At 38.7% G+C, this 21,965-nt stretch overlaps 1 long non-coding RNA gene across 1 annotated transcript in view; it reads left to right on the plus strand.

Annotated features, from left to right (window-relative positions):
- The first annotated feature begins 344 nt into the window (after positions 1-344).
- Positions 345-21,965, plus strand: part of LOC135575588 (uncharacterized) — a 33,293-nt gene continuing 11,672 nt past the window's right edge. The window contains exons 1-3 of the long non-coding RNA XR_010466638.1: positions 345-1,269; positions 1,760-1,906; positions 13,802-20,920. This is a non-coding gene — a long non-coding RNA (uncharacterized LOC135575588). The remainder of the gene's footprint in view (positions 1,270-1,759; positions 1,907-13,801; positions 20,921-21,965) is intronic.

Raw genomic sequence — 21,965 nt, forward strand, 5'->3', positions numbered from 1 at the left:
TAGTACATACAGTACATAGAAAAGGACTTCACGTTTCTTGTGAGCTCTGTAAAAATAATATTGTGTAAGGCCTTTCGTATGATTACATATTGACTCTTTCACAATATGACAGAGGAAAGTACTTCATTTGAGCTCCCTGAGAGAAAGGGGAGGAGATGGAACACAGATTTTTCTCATCAAGCTTTCCTGAGAAGTGTCTGATTTCTTATTGTATAAATGGTAATAACTTCGGACAGTTTTAGAAAATGGCATGAGGTGCATGTTCTGGGCAAAAGGAGGAAAGCAGGCTTTCACAAAGAAAATCAGAACATATCAATATTTAAGTGTTTGGGGACATTTGTGAGCATATTATAAAATTAGGTGACTTTGCCTAAAACTTGCACATCGTGGTCTGCAGCTCTGGAAGCTGCAGTGGCCTCGGTAGGTCCTGAGTGTTCCAGGGCTGACGGGAGATACCCGAGCTGCACTAGACGACAGAGCAACTCCTCACACCTTTCCAGATGTGCAGCTGTGCTGGGAGAGGGTTTGGCAAGGCTCCCTGACATGTCTGCACTTCTATGGGAAGACAGAGGTAACCTGCAACAACAAACGTTGCCAGGTTGATTATATTTGCAAGCAGAGAATGGCAGGGAGAAGGGGAAGGGTTGGCTTTCCATGTGGCATTTGGTTTTCAGGTTTTCTTTACTAAACTGTCACGTAGGGTGATCTAACAGTATTGCAAAGACTAAAAGAAATTGATTTAGCCATTAAAAAAATAAGAGCTCTTGGTGCTCTATCAGCTGTAGCTGGAAGGAGAGTTCAGGCTGGCACTAGAAAATTTATTAAATTGTTTGAGTCCACAGAGAAGATGAACTTGCAAAAACTCAGTGGTTGATCTATTTTAGTATTTTTGGAGAGCAGCATAGTGTTCATCTCCTGAAGTAATACCAGCAAAGTATTCAGAGAGATTTTTATACAACCATAGCTCTGCTTTGGCAAGATGATTAATACTGATAATACAGTTCTATAATTTTCTTTAATGCAGACTATGAAAGCCATGATTATCCTGGGCTCAGACTGAGCTGCGTCCTTTGGCTTCCTGGAGCGGAGGAGGAATTGCTCCTGAATTCCACTGAATTCCTGAATGTACCACAGAGAAGTCACTGGCCCCAGATTTCATAGTTCAAGAGACTGATTTCTGTGAAGTTAAGCTGCGCAGTTCATAAAATGCATGTGTAATTGCTTTCCTAAACTCATTAAGCAATTCCCAAGCCTGTGCATCTCAATCAGGTAATTGCACACCTAAATTTCCATTTGCATATTTTCTCTCACCCAACTGGCATATACAATTACTGTGCACAGAAACTAAAAGCACTATTTTACATCCTAACAGGCTCAGAATCCAACCTCTAGGTCTTTTTCTTATCTAACTTTTGTTATACATTTCACATCGTTGTGTTTAGAGTGGGTGCTTGCCATTCCTCATTCAGAACACATAATGTAAGTTTTTCACTGTAAACTGAGATAATGTATCAGGCAGTTTCTGGAGGTGTGTCAGATAAATATCTCATATAATTAATAAATCTAGAAGAATACACATTGATCTGGTTACTTCTTGTCCACCACTGATAACAGTAAAATATAAAGATTGTGAGGAAAATGAAATATTTATGTAGGAAATTAATAGGAAAAAAGAAGAATACAACTTTCCTTGTTTTTCATTCTTTTCATGTCTATGAGCTTCTCTTTCTCTACTACATTCTTTTATTGGCTTTTTCAGATTCCCCTTTTTTTACTGAATTGATTATTAGTTATCCGTATGGTTTATCAGCTAAGGCCTCAACTGCACCTGCCCCAAACTACTTGCAGACAAAAAAGAGAAGGTGGTTTTGGAACATGATTTGGAAGCAGAACTCCTCTCCTCAAGGTAAGATTTTACTCTATCTCATGTAAACATTAAATCTTTATCTCTTTATGAAAGGTGAGCAGCTTCAGCAGGGATAGTGAGGTGAGCACAGGCCTGGGAACAAGGGCAGGTTCCTGGGGCTGTGTCCCAGCTCCCCAGGCAGAGGGTGGACATGAGCTGGGTGAGGGTGCTCCACGCAAAACGATGCAGATAAAAACAACACTGTGTTTTCTGGCCTCAGGAAAAGGTCCAGACTTGAGACCCTGCTTCAAAATGGTTGTAGCATCACCCTTTGTACACATAGGCAGGAGTCAGGTTTCCACCCTTGCCGTCATCAGCCTAAGGCACAAGACTCTGAACTAACATCAATCAAAGCTGCAGGAAATTTTATACATTTCTAATTTTGCCTATCAGATTTTATGGATAGAAAAAACAAATACCATCCTTTTTAAAGGGTTCTACATCACTGAGATAGGAAATGCATAAGCCACATTAGTGTTAATGGAAGCAGCGTGCATGCATAGCAGAATAAACACATTAAGTGCTGTTAATCATCACTTAAATATAGAAATGTCTTTGAATAAGAACAGTGCTGGCAGCTCCCCTGACTACGATGGTTTGGGATAAAGAGCCAGAATTGTCGTTCACTTTTTAATGATTTCTGAAATTATGTTATATTTTCATGGATTAAACTCTTAGAAGGTATGAACCAACAAAAACTGCATTAACTTTTGTGGAGTAGTGCCAATTCATTCCTTAAGGCAATCTGTCTCTATATAAGATCAAGAAATAAGATTAAATATAGCTAATGTAACTTTTTTCTAGATTTGTTAAAAATATGCATTCTTTCTCACCATTTTGATGAGAAATTAACATTTTGTGGTAAAATAACCTTTTTTTCACAAAAATAGATTTTATAATATCATAATTGTATAGAATTAAGACTGCTCAAAAATAGCTTTTATATCGTTGAAAGTAGCTTCCATCTTGAGTGTTCTTCTTTGGACAGAAAAGTTGCTATGGACATTTACAGCTTGAAAAGTTCAGTTTCATGGAAAATAGTCTACTTAATCCAAAATTAACCTCCTGAAGCATAGACAAGGAGCATCACAGTTCTAGTGGTTATGGTATCTGGGAGCTGCAGGTCAGGACAAAGCCTCTCAAGCCAGTGCAAGAGGAGCAGGGACTTTATAACTGCTGGCAGCCTTGATTTCTCTCCAAAGCCATATCCCACTATATGAATTTATACTTCTAGTCTTACTTCTTTTGTACCATACAGAATCCTTTTGTGACCAAGTGACAGATCCAGTGACCAGCATCAGACACCAGAGTGCGCACTGGTTCAAACAGGTTCTTGATGTCCCACCCCATACTAATGTCCTTCGAAAAGCTGGAAATAATAGTGTAGCTATGGTGATGGTTAGTAAAAATTCAGAGTTGGCAGGTCCAGTTCCAGTTTTTGCACAGATTCTTATACCACGTATTATTTGCCACTAAGGCCTGAACTATGGAGACAGGGTTAACTTCAGCATCTTTCCTATGTCCATGCTGCAATCTGCTTCACACAGCCTAGTAAGAAAGGACATTTTTTTAAAACCCATGGAACCACTTTAAAAAAATGCTCTTTTGATAGCTTACTCATCTACTGGACATGTACTTTCTCCTGGTTTCTCAGTATTACTGGCTAAAGTCCTTAGGAAATAGGCTAGAAGAAAGGTACAAGACACCATCCACAGAACTATTCATTCAGCTCAGCCTGTATCTTGTTTGCTGTTGAGCTATTTCTGGGTGGCTTATAGAAATATGTGACAGCAAAATTACTTGGGTGCCCAGCCTATGTGTTCAAACAAAAGAAATGATACTATTTTGCTAAATTAATTATACTCTTCTGGGTGAAAAGATGATTCTGTAATTAGTTTATTCATACCAAGCTGCAAAAGTTCAAATTACGCAGACCTTTCTGACTATTTCTCCCTGTTTGAGGTTCTACAAACTTAAAATCTTTAATGTAGTCAATGTTGATTGATTCAGACACTGGAGAAAGAGAACAAAAAATCTGGTCTTCTGAAACACTGATATCATCTGGAGGCATCAATTGCCGCTGAAGGAAATACATTCCCAGATAAAACATTTGATTCAGATTTACCACAGTCTGCCGAGCTGAGAGCTAGCTCCTTCCAGATGAAATATTTCTGTATCCTGCGACATGTTATCAACCTCCAGCTCTTTGAATGAGGTTCAAATCAGGCCGAGACTTTGTCAAATGTGGAGAAATAAATGGAGTTTCAAACTCTGCCTTTCTAACGCGGCCCCAGGCTTGTCGATGGCAGTGCCAAATTCTGCTACTTCCTCCTGCAGGTCGAATTGTCTCATCTCCAGTCTCAGAAGCCGCTTTACTTGGAGGTCAGCACATATTCGGAGTATAGCTGGGCACCTTATAGGGCTTTAATAATCTTCTATTTATTTTGAAGAAAAAATACAACCTTAATGAGCTCTTACTTTTCCTTTTTTCATTCAAAAGATAAGCCTAGCTAGAAGATTTTATATGCCGAGATAATAAATAATTTTAATGTTCCTTTTCTTCTGATGCCTTTGGTGATCCTGATGAGCAGAACCCTACCAGAGCTGCTGGTGTGAGTCTGTATCTCTAGCAACATGAGACGAACACACCTTTGATACACGCGCTGTTTGGAACACGCTTTATTGCCAGTCTGCACTGTGAATTTGCTCGCCAGAGAAGTTATAACACAACTGGGAGCACCAGATTGACTGTTTTATGAGCAACAAGAATTCAAATGTGGTTCTGTTCCACTGGGCTGCTAAAGAAAGAGAGAGAAAGAAATGCCTGCTGGAGTGGAAAGCCAGCATTTCTTGTCTCATACAATCCATTTATTTCTGTATCATTTGTAGGAGGTATTTTAAAAGGACAAATATTTTTAAAGCTACAGTCACTATTTTATTACCTTCTCATAACTTATTTAGTGCCTCAAATCAAATGCTTTATCCTACTACTTTACAAAAATATGCAGAACACAGCTATATATCATCTGTGAAAATGTCACCCACTATTAGTTTCTTCTATTTAAGTGCATCTTTATTACCTACTGTAATTATGAGAAATTTAGGCCGGTTCATATATTTCCCAAGGTACAGAAATCTACAGCATCTTATTTTTCCAGTAGACAGCAATGCAATGTGCTTTTCTCATGGCTAGGACTATCACTATATACTAAGACTAATCAGTGATGTCAAATACAGAATTTAATTTTAATGAGGTTCTTCTAATTTTATTATTAACAGCTTGAACGATCACAGCAAATTCCAGATGATGTGTGGTAGTAAGTGCTTTTCTGGTTCAGAAATGAACCATCACTTAGCTTAAAAATTCCTTGCAGCTCAGCTGTGATTATATATACAGAAGCAGAGAAAATAGTACTTCTATTAGAATTAGTGACAAGCTGGCATAAGTCATTGGGACACAGGAGTGAAGATCACTCATACGAGTAAAAGCTTTCTCAATTGAGTCCTAAATCTTTAGGATGAAATTCTGGCCTCACTGAAGTCAATAGCTGATCCAAATTGTACCTATATTGGACAAAGCAGCATCTCCCAAAGAATATATTTATATGAAAACCAGTTTGTTTAAAACTCTATGTGAATTTTGTCAACTTCATGAAGCAGATTGAACAGAAAAAAAGATTTTTTTTTTTAAATTAAACTACTAAACTTTAAAACTTTTTTGGTCCTCATACAAAATATAAAAAAAACAATACCACGGTAACTCTAAATTTTATATTATAATAAAGTCGCTTTCACTCAGTTCACAAGCCCAAGGCAAAATACTGCTCTCAGTGATCTAAATAGGAATCCTTTCAATATACACAAAAGGTACCGTCCAGGACCTAAACTCATATTTTTCATTGGACAAATCTGATAAAAAAGAGCTGTTTTTAAACCTCATAAGATCAGACAAGACCATCATGGAGCTGTCACCTGATAATCTAAAAATATTTATGAGCATTCTGTCTCCTGTGCTAGTACTGCAGAAGTGCTCCCAAAAATGTTCTCAACATTTTTGATTTAAAAAATGCTTGAAAATGTCTTTTCTTGGCTTTGGCGTTGCCATATTTCCTGCAGTTTCTTCAGGAGAAACAACATCCCAGAGTGGATGGTGTTCAGACAGTCTGACTTACTTGTGCAAGGGTTCAGGGATTGCTCAGGAATGACTTGCAGCTCATCCTGGCCGCGGAGCAGGAGGAGGAGGAACATCACCCACATCCTTGGTGGGTCTGATGGCTTCACAAATGTTTCAGGTAGGAGAAGGGGACAAGAGGAATCTATAGCACTTGATCTAAGCCTAAATAAAGCCATGGAGAGTTGCTGAAGCATGGAACTAATATTAGCGTCTTACAATGTTGACCACGCCCATGTACTCTTGTCCTGTCTAGTAAATACTTCATGAGTTCACTGTGTAGGTTCCCATCTTTGACGGCTCACTGCCAGCTACCCCAGAGAGATAAACCCTCTGCCAGAGCTCCCAGTGGGTGAGAGATGGGGGTCAGAGAGGCTGGCGGTGAGTTTGGGGGTGCCAGATACAGTCTTTGTCCAGGACATGAGTCAGAGGGATGAGAGAGGCAAAGCCCATTAGACCAGCAGACATTTAAATGGACCAGGCGGTGTTTCCAAATAGCACTGTCTAGTTATCATCCAGGGAGGAATCTGACTGCAGCTTTGACAATTTACTAGATCCTTAATTACGTAAATAATTACTTGGTGATTAATTCAATTAATTCATTCCATCTGAAATCAAGGTGTTATATTATTATTTTTTTTTTTTTCCTGGAATCAAACTCAGCTGTGATAGATTCTTCCACTTTGCATTTCTAACTCATTGCATTCAATTTAAGAGAGAGGCAAAAGTTATGTTAAAGCAAATCAGCCATAGCCCTGATTTCCTTTTTAACTTTTTCAGCTCCAGAGAAAAAATGTTGCCAATCATCAGGAAATGCAATTTTGACTGTGTGAAAACTGCCTTTTGCAACTCCAGGCAATTATAACAGTCTATTGAAACATTTTCACTCTTGTGGCACTGTTGAAACGCCAATATTCTTAAAATTACACACTAGATACAAATACTGTATTGAGCAGACTTTTCCCAGTACCTTGGGATGGATTCTTATATCCTTATCCTTGCTGAATAGGTATTTTCTCCAAGAGCATTTCTATTGACTCCAGAGGTGCTATTTGCAGTATCAAGTTTTAAGAAACTCAAAAAAAATCACTCTGAAACTATTTTCTCCCCTTGGTTTCAGCTGGCTATTAGGCAGAACCGAGAAGGGCCCCAGGACCGTAACACCCAGAACAGTATCTAGAGCTCCCTCAGCTTCTGCCTTTGCTAATTCAGAAAGTATTTCAGTCAGCAAAAGTCTTTTTTTTTATTACTTTTCGGAAGTCGGTATGAAAGTTTTTACACTGGCCTAGAGACTGAACTTCCTCGGCTGTGGTTCAGTAGATACCAGAAACTGTGTATGTGTGTGTGGCTGATTTTCAGTGCTGGGGGTACAGGTGGGGGTGATGCTCTGGGCAGACAGAAGTAGGAGTAATCGTGTGATCGCTGTGCTCTGACACACCAGCACCGAAAGAGAGGAACCAAACTACTTTGCCCACAAAACAGTGTCTTTAGGCCTGAAACAGGGGAAGGAAAAGCTGAACCACTCTTCTCCTTGTGAATAATTTTCCTGATTTTAAAAAAGCTCTTTTCCAATGTGATTAGTTTTAAGAATATGTTCAACTCTCATTGCATTCAGTGAGTGCTAAGTGCATATTCAAGGATTTCTAGATAAAGATGGGCTTTACCACCACCTAAGAGGTGTGGTTCACAGCTGTGATAAATTAGCAGATTTTCTACAGTCTCACTGTCAAGCTCACTCCAAATTCAATGTGCACCAAATTCAGCAATGCTTTTGCATGCAATGCGCACACACTGCTCGGTCAGCACACACCAGCTACTGCTACATTTCCCAGCTATGAATCACATATGTTAAAGTGGATGCTTGGTTCATCATAATGGTTGGGTTGGGGGGTTATTGGTGTTAGGACAATTTCTGAAATTTCTTAAAATTATTATCAGGCTGAGATGAGAACCAGAAACAAGACCAGGAGCCAAAGTCCTGTACTCAGAGTTTACAGGATTAACTTTATTGGGATGTATCTCACTGAAGACAGAGTGTCCTTGGGGCCTGTCCTTGATGTTCTTCGTCTAAAACCACTATTTGTGTTTTACCACTCAACTCCTATATTCACAGAAAGTGTATGGAAGCTCTACTGATTTCCAGTTTAGAGGTTTGGAAGTGTGATACAGGCATAGTTTGCGTAGGAAAACTATGTTGTTTTTTTCCCCAGTATCTAAATAGTGGTATTTTATTTCAGAATATCCTTTCAATTAAATGAATACTTGGATATAAACCAGAATCTTATAATGCAATTCAGGACTCCTTAATCCTCCCCAAGTTCTTTTTTCTGGCTTCTTCCAGAAATTGTTTTAGTCTCTTTTCTTGTATTTTTCCTTTAATTTTCAGTCTTATTCATTTTTTTCTGATTAAGCTCTGAAAAGCCTTTCTTCATATCGTATTCATATTGATAATTAGTTTGAAGGTATTTGTTAACCAAAAATAGCTTTCGTTATCGTACTTTATTTGTAAAAAAATAATTAAAATATTCCTACCTCCTCACTCCTGAGAAGCCTGTAATCCAACTTCCACAGAAAACAGGGAACAGGGTATGAGTTGTGCTTTTATATCTTTTTATATCTTTTTATATCTTTTGTGCCTTGGACAGAATAAAAATACATATAGATTGAAATATAAATTTCTGTTTAGTCAAACACTGACACATTTACAGCAAACAACGGTAATTCTTAATGCATTCACTTAATCTATGGTAGTCAATACTAATGTCCATTCTTACTGCTATTGCCTGGGTTGTAAATGGGTAATCCAAGAAGGATACAACAAGCTCTCTCCCAGTATGCTATTGTTTGTATCAGGTTATTTTCCCTTCCCTCAGTCTCTGGACAGAGGTTCCCCTAAAGTTATGTGGCCAGGATTGGACCCTTGACAGGATAACTAAATCAGGTAATCCACCACCTTACTATGCAGTGGCTCAGATACTTTTTCACATGTATTTACTACCTTACCAGAGCTTGTCAGAAGACATACTAAAGATACTAAAGCCGTTCAGGTCAGTGTGAGCACTGAGGCACTAGGGTTAGATGAAGCCCCAGCTAGTATCACTCAACACCTACCACCTACTAAATCCCTTTATATGCTGCTATGCACACAATTCCAATTGACTCTCTCATAAGCCAAACATCACACAGGCACAGGATGAGGATTTGGTATTTTCTTGATAGAAAATAATAATACTGAAGCAGATGGTAAGGGAGGGGGAAAGTACCAAGAGAGATTATTGAGTTTTTATCTTACAGTGTGCCAATAATCAGGATTGGTGTCCTGGGATGAAGACAATGAAAGAAAGCAGGAAAAGAAATCAGAATAACAGGTGAAGTCAGACCTATGAAAGCAGATGGGACAAAAGAAAGGGAAAAAAAAGCTTTTCTCTCCTCTTTCTGACACTTTAGGAATTGACTTTTTACTCTGTTTCATTAGAGAAAAGACACAGCAAAAAAACAATTAGCATCTAATTTTCTTCCTATCAAACTTTTAAAAAAGCTCCTAATAGCTATTCATTTGGTCAGCTTTATGAACAGTCAAGTGTTGCTTCCCCCTCGTTTCATACAGCTCCTGTGGTTACTGCTGAGGACCCAGCTCTGCTCCTGAGAAGATGCCTACAACACTACACCCCAGGTGCATTGTGCTCTCGCTCTGCCAAATTGTCTAAGTACTGGTGGAATTGGCGCTTCCTCCCTGTACCTTGACTTTGTCCCAAAGGGAGGAAGGGCTGTACAAACCTGGGCTCCCTCTCCTTGTCCCAGCACGGGGGAGGCCACGAGGCAGGACTGCACGTGGAGCACAGCCATCAACGAGTGGATCCACTTGTAGATATTAATGAAAGAATCTGACTTGTACGAAGCTAAGAAAAATAAAGAGCCTGTGGATTTTATCTGTCCCGATGCTGGCACAAAAAGTCAGAGGCTGCTATGATCACATAGTGAGGAAACTCCTTTGAAAGTAATTATTGCCTGGCCACTTGAAAGATCAGGGAGTAAGACGGAGGAATATACTGCAGCTCTGAACATATATTTTATAAGAGCCAAACAAAATTCTAGCTTCAAAGGGTTTGGGATGTGCTCTAAATCTAGAATAGGAGGTCTGTGTTTTCCCCTTCATGAGAAGCAGCTTCTTAAATCCAGCCTGAATTAGAGAAAATGAGAAAAACAGGCAGGTTGCTGAGCATGAGAACTAATGACTTCTGATTCCCACAGATTTGTGTTGTCTGATTAACTAATTCTGCCTGAATTCTACTAAGGTTTCCTGTCACCTGCATCTACCGGTTTCTGCATGTAGTTACCATCTCCTGAGGTAGCTATAGTGATATCTATTGATTGTCTGCATTATTTTCTAGCATAGAGCCTGGTGTTGCTATGCTTACAGAGGAGTCCTAACCAGTCTGGCTTTATCCAGCCTCTCCTAAGTCCCTATCAGTAGCTATTTCTGAAGGCTAAGAACTAAAGCAATCCACTGTCTCTTCCTTCCCTCCATCCCACTGGCCCCAAACATCGAACAGTCCCCAAACTCACTGGTTTAGGACTTTTCTAAGCCCCACATGTATCTCCTGGTGTGTTGAGAGTTTCAAAGCTGTTTTCTCACAGGTCACAAATTCCCGTATGTAGATTTCCAGAGCTTAAGAAGTTGTACGCCCCCTCTAAAGCTTTTTCAGAATGGGACATTTTAGAAGGGAATGCAGGGGGACAAATGTATATGCATAAACCTTCCACCCACCTCCAAAACATGAGGATTTCCTTAGGGTACTAGGCTAAAAAATGAGAGAAAATATCCTTAAGAAAACTCCCACTGTTTGTGTATCTCTGCAAGAGACTGTGCTGCCTTGAATATAAAATGGATGTCTACCTCAAAAGCCAGAGGATTCCTTAGAGATTTAAAGGTATAACATACAGTGAAGGAATTTGTAGTAGTTATCCGGCTCAATACAACATTCAAGCCTTTTTGGCAGAATGATTTTTTCTATTTCTGCTATAAAAGCTGTTGGAGAGCAGAACAATCCTTTAGCAAATGTCAGCAGCAAAAAATATATATCCCAGTTTTTATTAAACTAACCTGTGCTAATCTGTTTTAGACACTGATTTCAAATTGTGTAGCCAGAGTCTTTTTTGTGTGTGTGTGTGTGTGTGTGTGTTGAGAATGGGTTGATTTGACATGCCAGGTGCAGAAACGCCTTTTGCATACTCAGACACAGTCTGAATCTCTGCCAGCACTTAGGGAAGGTCCTGCTGAGACCGTGCTACAAAAAAACTGCTTCTGAAGCTGGGGAGTTTCTCTTCCACAGCTCATACAGATGGTTCGGGCTCATCTATTTGACTTGTCAGCACCAGGCACTGTCAGCAGTGCACTCACCTGGAGTTTCCCAAGGATCAGTAAAGGTTGATTGACTATCTGGCTCACGACTGAGCACACAAGGAAAATTCCTGACAATGTGAACCCACTACCACCTCGTTCCCTCTTTTGAGGCGTGTACATTTTTTCTGGGGAAAGGTGTTTCTGTGCCAACAGGCACAGTCGGCAGCGAGCGAGAAACCTCAAATTAACTGGAGATCAGAGCTGCCCTAAAGCCAAGTGGTGGGTTTAGTGACCAGGACTGCGCTCCCTGGAAAGCTGGCATAGATAACAATGGCAAGGGATCCCTATTTCTGTACAGTTTAATAAACAAATCTATGAGGTCTTGAAAAAGCTTGTGATGCTTCCTTTTCCCATCAGGGAGGATGGTGATGCAGGGAGCTCAGAGGTGTGATGGGGGTGCCTGACACTCCTCCCTAATGGGTCCGTTTGGTGTCTGTGTGACACTGGCAAACCGTGAGGGACAAAACCTTTGTGCAGCTCTGAGGATTCACATCTGTGGCTCTTCATATAGATCAGATAGCTCGGCACATTGCTGCAGCTGCCAGTCCAACGAATCTCACTTGCTGTGAATATGCTAGACCTTACTAAAAGATTCACAGAAAATAAGTCTATGTTTTCATGACTTAAGACACGAAACTGTCATTCTAAGTAGTCAATAAACAATGTGTTGGGGTTTTTTTTTTGAAGTATCAGCCCAGAGCAATGGTTTTGGAAGTAAATGTAAAAAAACTTTAGCTTCTGTCAGATTAAAGTAGTTTATGCCGTGATACAAGGCATTTGTAAAATTCCCAAAAAAATGCCAAATGTGACACAATCTGACTAACTATAATTTGGAAAATTGGAGAGATTTCTGTTTGTTTGGGAAGGGGTTGCTTTGTGTTTTGGTTTTCTTGTTGTTGGTTATTTTCCATCCCATATTAAAAGTGAGATAAAAGTTATGTTTTCTGGCCATCAGTACTGGCTGACTTATGTATGTTATTTGCTTTTCTGATTCTACATTCCCTCTTTTATTGCCAATATAGACGCCTCCATTACTGTTGAATACAAACTAAATGAAAATCTGTGGTCTATTGTACATTCCCTTTTCATTGCCTAGGAAACCATGAAAGATTAGCAAGGCAAACTTGTGAAGACACGTAATATCCATCATCTGTACAGCTGTACGAAAACGTATCTCAGGTATTAATACTGCTATGACAGTGAAACAGTAGATTTTTATATCCAAGGCATAAAGGTGTCAACAAATTCCTTCTGAAACTGTGAAAGCGAATAGTTCAGGGGACAGGGCCTGGTCTTTATTCCCAGCCTTGTAGGTGTTAGCCATGGCAAGCTGCTGCATCATCCTAGATGTGATCATCTTCCCTTAGATTTCTTTTTATCAGAACTTTAACACTCAGGGCTCTCTGTTCTCCCATGCCTGTTTGCCCCTACTGCAGGTAGACCCTGATTACAGTCATCTGGAATATCTGAGTGTATTGATAATACTCTGGTATGCAAGCACTTTTTTTTTCCTAATGATTTCCTTAAAACCTCCCTCCCACTATAGGCATAATTTCAAATGAACTACAGGCCATCTGTCTCAACCCAGCCTTCATCTTCCTGAACTTGTTCATTGTGCAGAGGATTTGACTGACCAGGGGTCAGTCAACAGCTGAACAGCTTTTCCTCTGCTAAATTATAGTATCTCCTTTTTCAGGTACACAAATATTTATAATTACTGCTAATGCCTAAGGCAATGAATTCTGAGCTTTTAGCAACACCCATTATATTTACTTCTTATTATGTTTTTTTTTTCTGGTGTCATGAAAGGGAATGGTTATCTGTTACTTTTTCAGTGTTTCCCAGCCTGGGGCATCTGCCTTTGCAGATGACAGCAATAACACAAAGCACTCTCATCCCAGTAACCTGAAGTGCTCTGGATCTCAGACACACTACAGATTTACATTTACACTTTGTTGGTAGCCTGGTTGAAAAGAACTGCAAACTCATCATTATAAAGAGATATGAAAATCCCTCTTTTGTTTTCAAAGAAACCATTTAATTGTCTATTTTTCATCCTCAGATTTTTTCCCAACAGTTTCATTAGCTGACATGACAAAATGCCAGCTCATTTCATATTTAAATATAAGACCAATTTGAAATAATATATCTTCACTGTGGGAGCAAATTCATCTGTTATTATTCCATGAATAATGTCCGAAAGAAAGAACTTAAGCCCTTTTCTCCTGTTTGCAAGGTTGGCAGAAGATTTGTATTTTCTGTAATAAAATAAGGTGCTTTTGGTTGATTTATTTTTTTTTCTTATTTTCTACAACTGTAGATGCTTAAAAAAAGATCCAAAGAATTGAAAGAATCCTACAAAGTCTAGCACCTACATTGATTGACCGCTTCAATGATCTGTGTGGAAAGTGGACACATCTTAAACCTTAAATTTTGGGCCACAGTCCCCTACTGAGGGATGTAGGTAGGTATCTTCCTCCATCTCCTTTGTTTCTTAACCAAAAATCATTCTCAGAGGCCCTTGCTATGATAAAATCGGGTCTCAATTTTTTGTTTTGAATAACTGTTTCTGATCAGCCACCAGTTCAGCCTTTGACACGACTCCTGTACAAAGGTATTAATATTAAACTAAAGTGCACATCTAAAATAACTCAGTCATCATCCTGGCACTCATTTTTTGTCTGTGCAACTGCTTATAGCTGCAAAAATATCTCCATGCAGTGGGACTGATGGTACTTGGGCTTGAAAACAGATGTTAGCAGCTGGTTCCCCACCGGTGCAGGACGGTAAGTGAAGGCACAGTCACCCAGGACAGGCTGCGGCTCCCAGCAGCTGCTCACAAGTTATCTGCTTTTTCCCAGCCTCTTTCCCTACATTTACTACGGTTTGGAAAGGTTTTGTATCCTCCGTTACTGGAAATGCTTAATTCACTCATCCTCCCAGCTTTCAAAGTTTTTCTCTCTTTCACAACTCCTACAAATATGAGGGGGTGTGGATCCTTGGGCTTCTCCCTGCAGAATCATCTTCCCTTCCTATTTGTAGTTCCCTTTCCTATTTAATGTAAGTATCCCCTTTTTAAGAGTGCAAAAAGTAGAAAAGAAATGCAATTACATACATTGTTGCTGATATTTCCATTGAAGTAATGGATTTTTTTGCTAATAATAGACAATAAATGAACACAGTAACAGTGGATCCCATCTGAATTCTCACTTACGCTAAACTGATAAAAGCAAATTCCAATTCCTGTACTACTTTTATAAGATAATGTCTGTGTAAGTAACTCCTGTGGTGGATAATGGTTTCCAATCCTTGCTGGGAGATTAATGCCTTAGCAAAGTCCATGGATTGATAGAGGACATATTTGCAATGTTTGAAGCCTGGTTTTATGCTTTAGATGGGACACAGAGGGCACTTCCAGGCTCATTTACAGTTCCAGTATTATACAAGTACTTAATTATTTATTTCGAAAGCATTAAAAAGGAACATGGCAAGCAAATAGGAAACCTGTGTCCTCACCATTTTACTATGAAATTCATCCTGAGACAGATGATCCACAAAATGTTTCCAGAGTTTAAAAAACTCTGTGTTGAGTATGTAGAATAATGGGAGTGAGGGTCTCTGCGTGGCAGCATTGCCATTCCTTCTAAAAAACAGGGTTTCCAGCCCTAGTCTGCATCCTATTTAATTCCCTGAAAACTCCATTAAGAGACTTCTACAAGGAGCAGAGTGCAGACTTGATCCTTTCAAATTCCTTTCCAAGCTAAGCAGGTTTTTCCAGGGAAACACAGGTCAGACAGATATATAGCAAGTATAAAAAGTATGGAAAGATGTTGCCTTGGTTCTGAAAAATCACACTCTTGGTAGTGCTAGGCTAGTTCACCCAGGAGCTAAAGATGAGAATTTTCAGTGGAAATTGAAATAGTCTCTGTTCCTCACCATCAGAACATGTTACTTATTGAAACAGGAACATTTCCAAGTTCAAAGTAAAATATCTAATCAAAACATGAGAGAGAAGGAACTTACATAAGACATGGAAAATCTGAGGTCATGTTCCACCCTGTCCAGATAAATGTCCTAATTGCACAGCTCTGGGTATCTAGGGCAGATCTCACACTCTTTCCCAAACAATTTCAAAAGAGCTGAGTTACATTCTCCCACAGAACAAAAGTCTACTTCAGAACTCACATTATTTTACAAAATCCATATTCCTAGACAAGTATAGTGTCTGAAATCAGGGAGCTTCAATTTATCCTTCTTCAAGGGGGACTCTAAAGTACCAACCACTCCATATAGTCTCCTCAGTTGCGAAGACAAATAGCACCAAAGCATCCAGCCCAACCTCTCATGCACATCTGTCCATTGCTGTGTACATTACTTTTTGTGTTTGTTTGTTTGTTTTTCATTGCTAAATTCTGATAGAAAGGCAAGGTTTCATGATGTAAAGCCCCATATTTAGGGAAGAGAGACCTGATTTTCAAAAGGATTTGGTGACAAATTGTTTTAAAGGATACACCAGACAGTAGTTATCTTGGTCCTGTTACTCACTGGCTTAGCTTTAACACTGACTATTTTTGTTCTTTCAGTAAATAGCTGGGAAATGTCTTTCCAGATTAGTTTAGCCTATGGTTGGGGAACGACTAAAAAAAGAAGGCAAAAAATCTTCTGGGAGCTGTAGAGTCACAGGCAGTAACATTTGGGGAGAAATCGAAGGGGATACAGCACATGCAAAATAATAAAAATACAATGGCTGTAATAAAAAGGCAACAAATGGTGGTAAATCACTGGAAGGATTGCAGGGAAAGCCCTGCCTTGGTGAAAGGTAGGTATGTGGCATCTGGCTTTGCACAGCTGAACATCATTCTTGGCTGCTCTATGGTGCATCAGGTCTTGCTTTAGCAGGTCACTGTAGAACATGCTTCAGGCCAATCATATAATCACATACTTCCTTGAATGAAAAACAGACCTCCATCTGACCTAGTAGTTTTGTACCTGAAAGGCTTTTTCCTTTCATTCCTATCCAGAAATGATTTTTGTTTGTGATGCAGTCTTGAACATATAAATTGTGCTCTTTGGTTTTTGTTCTGCCTTTAATCCCATTGTCATTACCGTAAGCACCTTTCACGATGGTCTTAACCTTGGACACATCACTGTCAAAACCCCTGGTATTTCTATAAAATTGCATTGTCAGTAAAAAAAAAAAAAAATGTGCAGCTGTTTTCCTAAATATCTGCAGCATGTTACTCCAGACAATGACTAACAAGAATTCCTCTCACTGAGCCTAGAGCAGCAAAACATCAGTTTATATTAATTATGGAGAGTAACATTATCCCACAGTTTGACCCAAATTATTTGGTATTTGACCAAATATCTTTCTAAAGTAATACCCTCTGTTTTTAGGGCAAGGAAGCTCTTTCAGGATTGGCATGCATTGAAATTCACAGCCCATTGGTAATGTAATCACAGTTCTGTGTTAATTGATCTTACTCAAGATGACTCCTGCATGTCATGCATGCTGTCCCAGAGCTCAAGTAGACAGAAGAATGTTCCTTGATATATTATTTAGGGCAGGAGAATTCACTTCTGACAATACAAGATTTTATTCTACCCGAGTTTCAAAAGCTCATGTTTGGGAGATATTCAACAATAAGGCAAAGCTTTGATCTCTTTTCTCATGAATGATGGAAGAATTCTTAGATTTACTGCCTAAAATTTCCACTTTATTAAGCTGTCAAGTTTTGCTTGGTGGCCTACTACAGAGTGAAATACTAAATTTGATTTAAAGGTCAGAGGAGATGTGTGGCACCTACAATCTGCCTCTGAATTGTTTTTGTAACACTAAATAGAGTTTACAAGGAGAGAAAATTGGAACTGGTCAGCATAAGTCATTCCAATCACAGTGTCTTTGAAAAGACAGCTCTACTTTTAACTACACTAAAAGATAAAGGAAACGGATACATTAGTGTGGTACTCTGGGATTTATGGAAGTCCAAGCAGAGTTCGGTGACTGTAATTGTTACAGCTAAACAAGGGAAATGCATCAGGAAAATGTTTCTAACATTAATGCAGCAGCCACAATTATAAGAAACCTTAATTTGGGGAGACACTTTAATCTGAATTTACTAGAGGTCTAAATAAACTCACAACAATAGGCTCTGACCACCCTCCCAACAGACCTTGTTATTATTTCTGTATCACTACATCTTTTAATTCACAACTCAAATAAGGCCCCAGAAGAAATTACTTTCTTTTAAAATAATTTTACAACTGCAGCCAAATATATTATCATTTTAATTAAATATATGAAGTATAACAAGGGCCAAGATATAAATTTCTAGGAGACTGAAGCCTAATTTAATTTCCATATTTAATATATAAAACTTATGACATCTAGAAACTCCTAATATCCTCATTTTCCTCTTAGTACAGTCCTTTATCATGTACATTTCATTAGTCACATAGATAAAAAAAACAATTACAAACTAACTGTTAAGTCTATATGAGACATTACTTGGTAACAAAATCTGGTGTTATATTAAGTGGAAATTTCTGTTTCAGAAAAAAAAGAGAGATAATTTCCATCTACCTCATTAAAGAAAATAGAAGTTCACTCATAATCACCACTTGATTCTCTATATGGTGTCTGACTTTGGTTTCTGATTTTCTTGCTTGGAAACTTAGAAGGAAATAGCTCTTCCCTTAAGAATCCTGAAAAAGAGCTAAACCTTTGAGAAACCATTCTGTGACATTGTTCCTCTATATGGAAAAAGAATTTAACCCTGGGCAAGACTGAAATGAATGAAAATATTGACATTCAGCTGAGAAAGCAGCTGGGAAGTCAACTTGTCCCAGACTTGCTAATTCTACCTCCTGACAGTGAAACACAAAACCCCCCGGGCTGACTGCCTGGTACCACATTGCTGGGATTCAGCATAATCCAAGAACAGGGGAAGCAGAAATATGTTACGGTTGTTCTCTATTTTTTGACCTGACAGTTGCCATTTGGGCTGCGTATATAATACTTCACTTTGGAAAGCTCACACGTACCCTCTCCCTGCCTGTTTCCTACAGCTTTCAATAAAAATGTCCATGTCTCAATTTTTATGGCCTTTTCTCTTACATTAAGGGTCACTGCAGATTAAAAATACAGTTTGAAGGCAGAAAGTGGCCATGGTTTCCAAGTTTTAGCTTTTGACTTTTTCTTTGAGGTTTCACATAAAACCCTTACACTGAAAGCAAACCTGAGCCTTTGATCCAAAAGAGATCCAAGTATAGTTCTAGTTCAGGTCTGTTCAAGAAATATGACATTTCAGAGATAAAGTCAGGAAAAATTTATGAATTCCTTAAACCAAATAGATTTGGCATTTTTTTTTTCCTGTTTCCTGAATGTCCTTTATAGACTGCTTGGCAGATTAAGACAAGAAGTGCAATATCTGAAGAAGTTCTGCATTGAATGGTGTGGTTTGGAAATGCAGTGTTTGCATTGATGCATTTCTAGTTTTGTCCTGGATGCCAACCATGGACCAAAAATTCTTTCTGACCCAGCTCTCGACAAACACACTGACCTAAGACCATCCGGTTCTACTGATGTTGACAAACAGCCTGGGTTTGAGCTTTCCTTCTCGGCTTTTCTATTACATATTTTCTCCAAACTCAAACCTGGGTTCCTATCCATGCAACATAAAGAGGAGATTCATGTCTGAGCACATGGGTTTGCACTACAATTACAAAATATGTGTGTCTGAGATGGGGTGTTGCCTGAGGAAACATTACCTGGGGAAGGAGGAAATCCTGTTGCCAACCGCGTGAGATTGGCAAGTCATCCCTGTTTTTCAGCCCAGAATGATACTGTTGTAAAAAACTCACTAAATGCAGCTTTTCTGAAGGTGGTGCTGTGGCTGGAAGAGGTCACCCCACTCAGCCTGTGTGGCCAAAGAGGCTTTTTGCACATACTTTGTGTCAAAACGAAGACACCTTTCAGTTGGGTTGAGACATCTTCAGTCCCAGTTCTGAAGATGACCTGCTGACCTATCAGCAAAAGCATTTTACGTCTGTACTTAAGTAAATTACAGAGAAATGAATCACTTGAGACTGGTAGAGAGCTCTCAGAAAAACAAAACAAGCCCCTCAAAAAAACCCAAATTCAAATGAAGCAAGGAAAGCTTGAACTTGACTGCAACATGGCATATATTAGTGGGGTCTGAACTTTTAACAGTAAAGTGGCTGCCTGACAAGTATTGCAAACTGCTGAGAAAGACAAAAAAATACAAATATATCCCTTTTTGTTTGATCACTCGATCACTTGAGATTCTTCTCTGAAGCAGCAAATACAGTGTACAATATATAGAGGGTCTGCAAGAATTTAAATGACACTGAGTGCCCACAGTTTCTATTGATCACAGTTCTGTGTCTTCGTAGAATATAAATGATGAATTATCTGATTCAGTAGCTTTAAACAAAGGAAGAGCCTAGACAGAAAATGTTTAGCAGGACCATTTAATAAGATAGCACAGGAAAGATGGCAAGGCTTTCTTCCTACAGATACATCCAGCTTTAATCATAGAAGCATATCCACAGATTTACAAACTCTCATTATTTTGATGTATTGCTGCATTTCTGCTTAAAAATAAAACAAAATGTGTTAAGTTTGGCCTGAGATGAAATACTGAGTTTCCAGTACTAAAATGTTGTAATTATTCATACTGAAATATCAGGAAACCAGTAAGAAGATAAACATTGTTGTTCATATACTGACAAAGTGTGCCAACTGTTTCTGCATGTGCTTCTATTTCAGAATAAACTAATTAACATTAGCACAAGTGTCAAGTCATTAACATAGTCTTCCGCACAAAGTTATCAGGCTCTGATTTAAACTTCACTTTCACTCAATTAAATGTATAGCTGCTTTTCCCACTGCTCAAGCCATCTAATCTTAAAAAAAAAAAAAAAAAAAAAAAAAAGAGAAGAAAATTAAAAAAAGATATAGAGATAGTCACCCAATACCTAACTGACAGCTTCAGCTATCTCTGTGATTAATCTGTTTGGATAGGCAGGAAAACATGCAGTGAGTAGATTACAAGACAAAGCTGATGGATAGTATTTTTACTTCACAGAAGTTAGTTACAATAAATTGGAGAGTGTTCAATAGATTGGATTTATCAAAACAACAAGAAATAAATGGGTAGAAGCTTCCTGAAAGCATTTTTTTTTTAGGTCTTAAAGCACAGATTTGAGACTGGATCCTGTTATTAAAGAGAAGGAAAATCATACACCTGTGAGTGAAGGTTTCAAATGTCTGTATCTGCACACTGGTTTCAGGAGCTTCTACCTGAGGTTTTGGTTTGCAACCATCTCCGCACAGGAGTGAGTGGGTGGGAAACAGCCGTGTTAGAGATAACCCTGTGAACCCACTCCAGGCACACACTTCAAAAACATCTCCATGGTGAGTAGCTGAATAACTAAGATTAAACGTGTTGGGTTCTTGTTTAAAGTAACTTTGGGTCTGTCTGTTTTCTGGGGTCTGCTTGTTTCTTTACGTTCTGATTCAACTCAGTGAGAAGAGTTCCTTCCTTTGGGCAGAGTCACAGAAATTTCAGAAGCAAGATGTGGTCATTACTACTAAATCTAAAACAAAGAAAAATAAGATCTAGCTAGATGTTAAGTTAGCACTATCTATACTAGAAGACAATATTTTCAAAACTTTTGAAGACCAATATTCTTACAGTATGAAAGTATAAAACAAGATTATGAGGTGGCAGCAGTTAATGATTAGTAAGCAAACTTCCACAATCAACAATCCAAACTTGTTGAAAAACACATTTACCTGTCTATCTCTATTTATTTATTATTGATATTCAGTAATTGTAAAGACACTGACTACTGCAATATCTGACTGATGATTTTTCATTTCTCATGAAAGTCATTAGCTTCTTAATCCAGATATTGCAAACACTTTGAAGTACCATAACTCAACTGCCATACAGATTATCTAATTATACAGCACTCGCCTATAAAGAAAAATACCTCAGATATGAGAACTGTACCAATAAAAGCAAAGTTTGATAGGAACTTCATTTATAATTTGCAGACATTGAACATAAAACACAAACTTAAACAGCTGGAAATTCAAAAGCAAAGTCCCTTGCAAACAGCACCTGCAATTCAAGAGAGCAGTGCCCTATCTGCCACCTGTGTTTTGGTATGTGCAATGAGCAGACTGTGATTTTCCTTGAAGCCTGAGTACTGATGCTTCTTTAAATCAGAGTTTGCACACAGCTTTTATGGCAATATCTCAAGAAAAAACAGTGGGGAAATGGGATTTTTTTTTTTTTTCCAATTATCTCATAAATGCCATTGATCAGTTCTAGTCATGACTAAAAAGCAACTCATATTGCAAGGCAACTCCCCCGCAGGGCTCAGAGTTGTTTGAGGCATGGAAACTCCCAGCAATTGCACTCATGGGCCTTTGAAGCTTCTCAGTGTCACGG

Source organism: Columba livia, chromosome 16 (genome assembly GCF_036013475.1).
Source record: "Columba livia isolate bColLiv1 breed racing homer chromosome 16, bColLiv1.pat.W.v2, whole genome shotgun sequence".
NCBI classification, from domain to species: Eukaryota; Metazoa; Chordata; class Aves; order Columbiformes; family Columbidae; genus Columba; species Columba livia.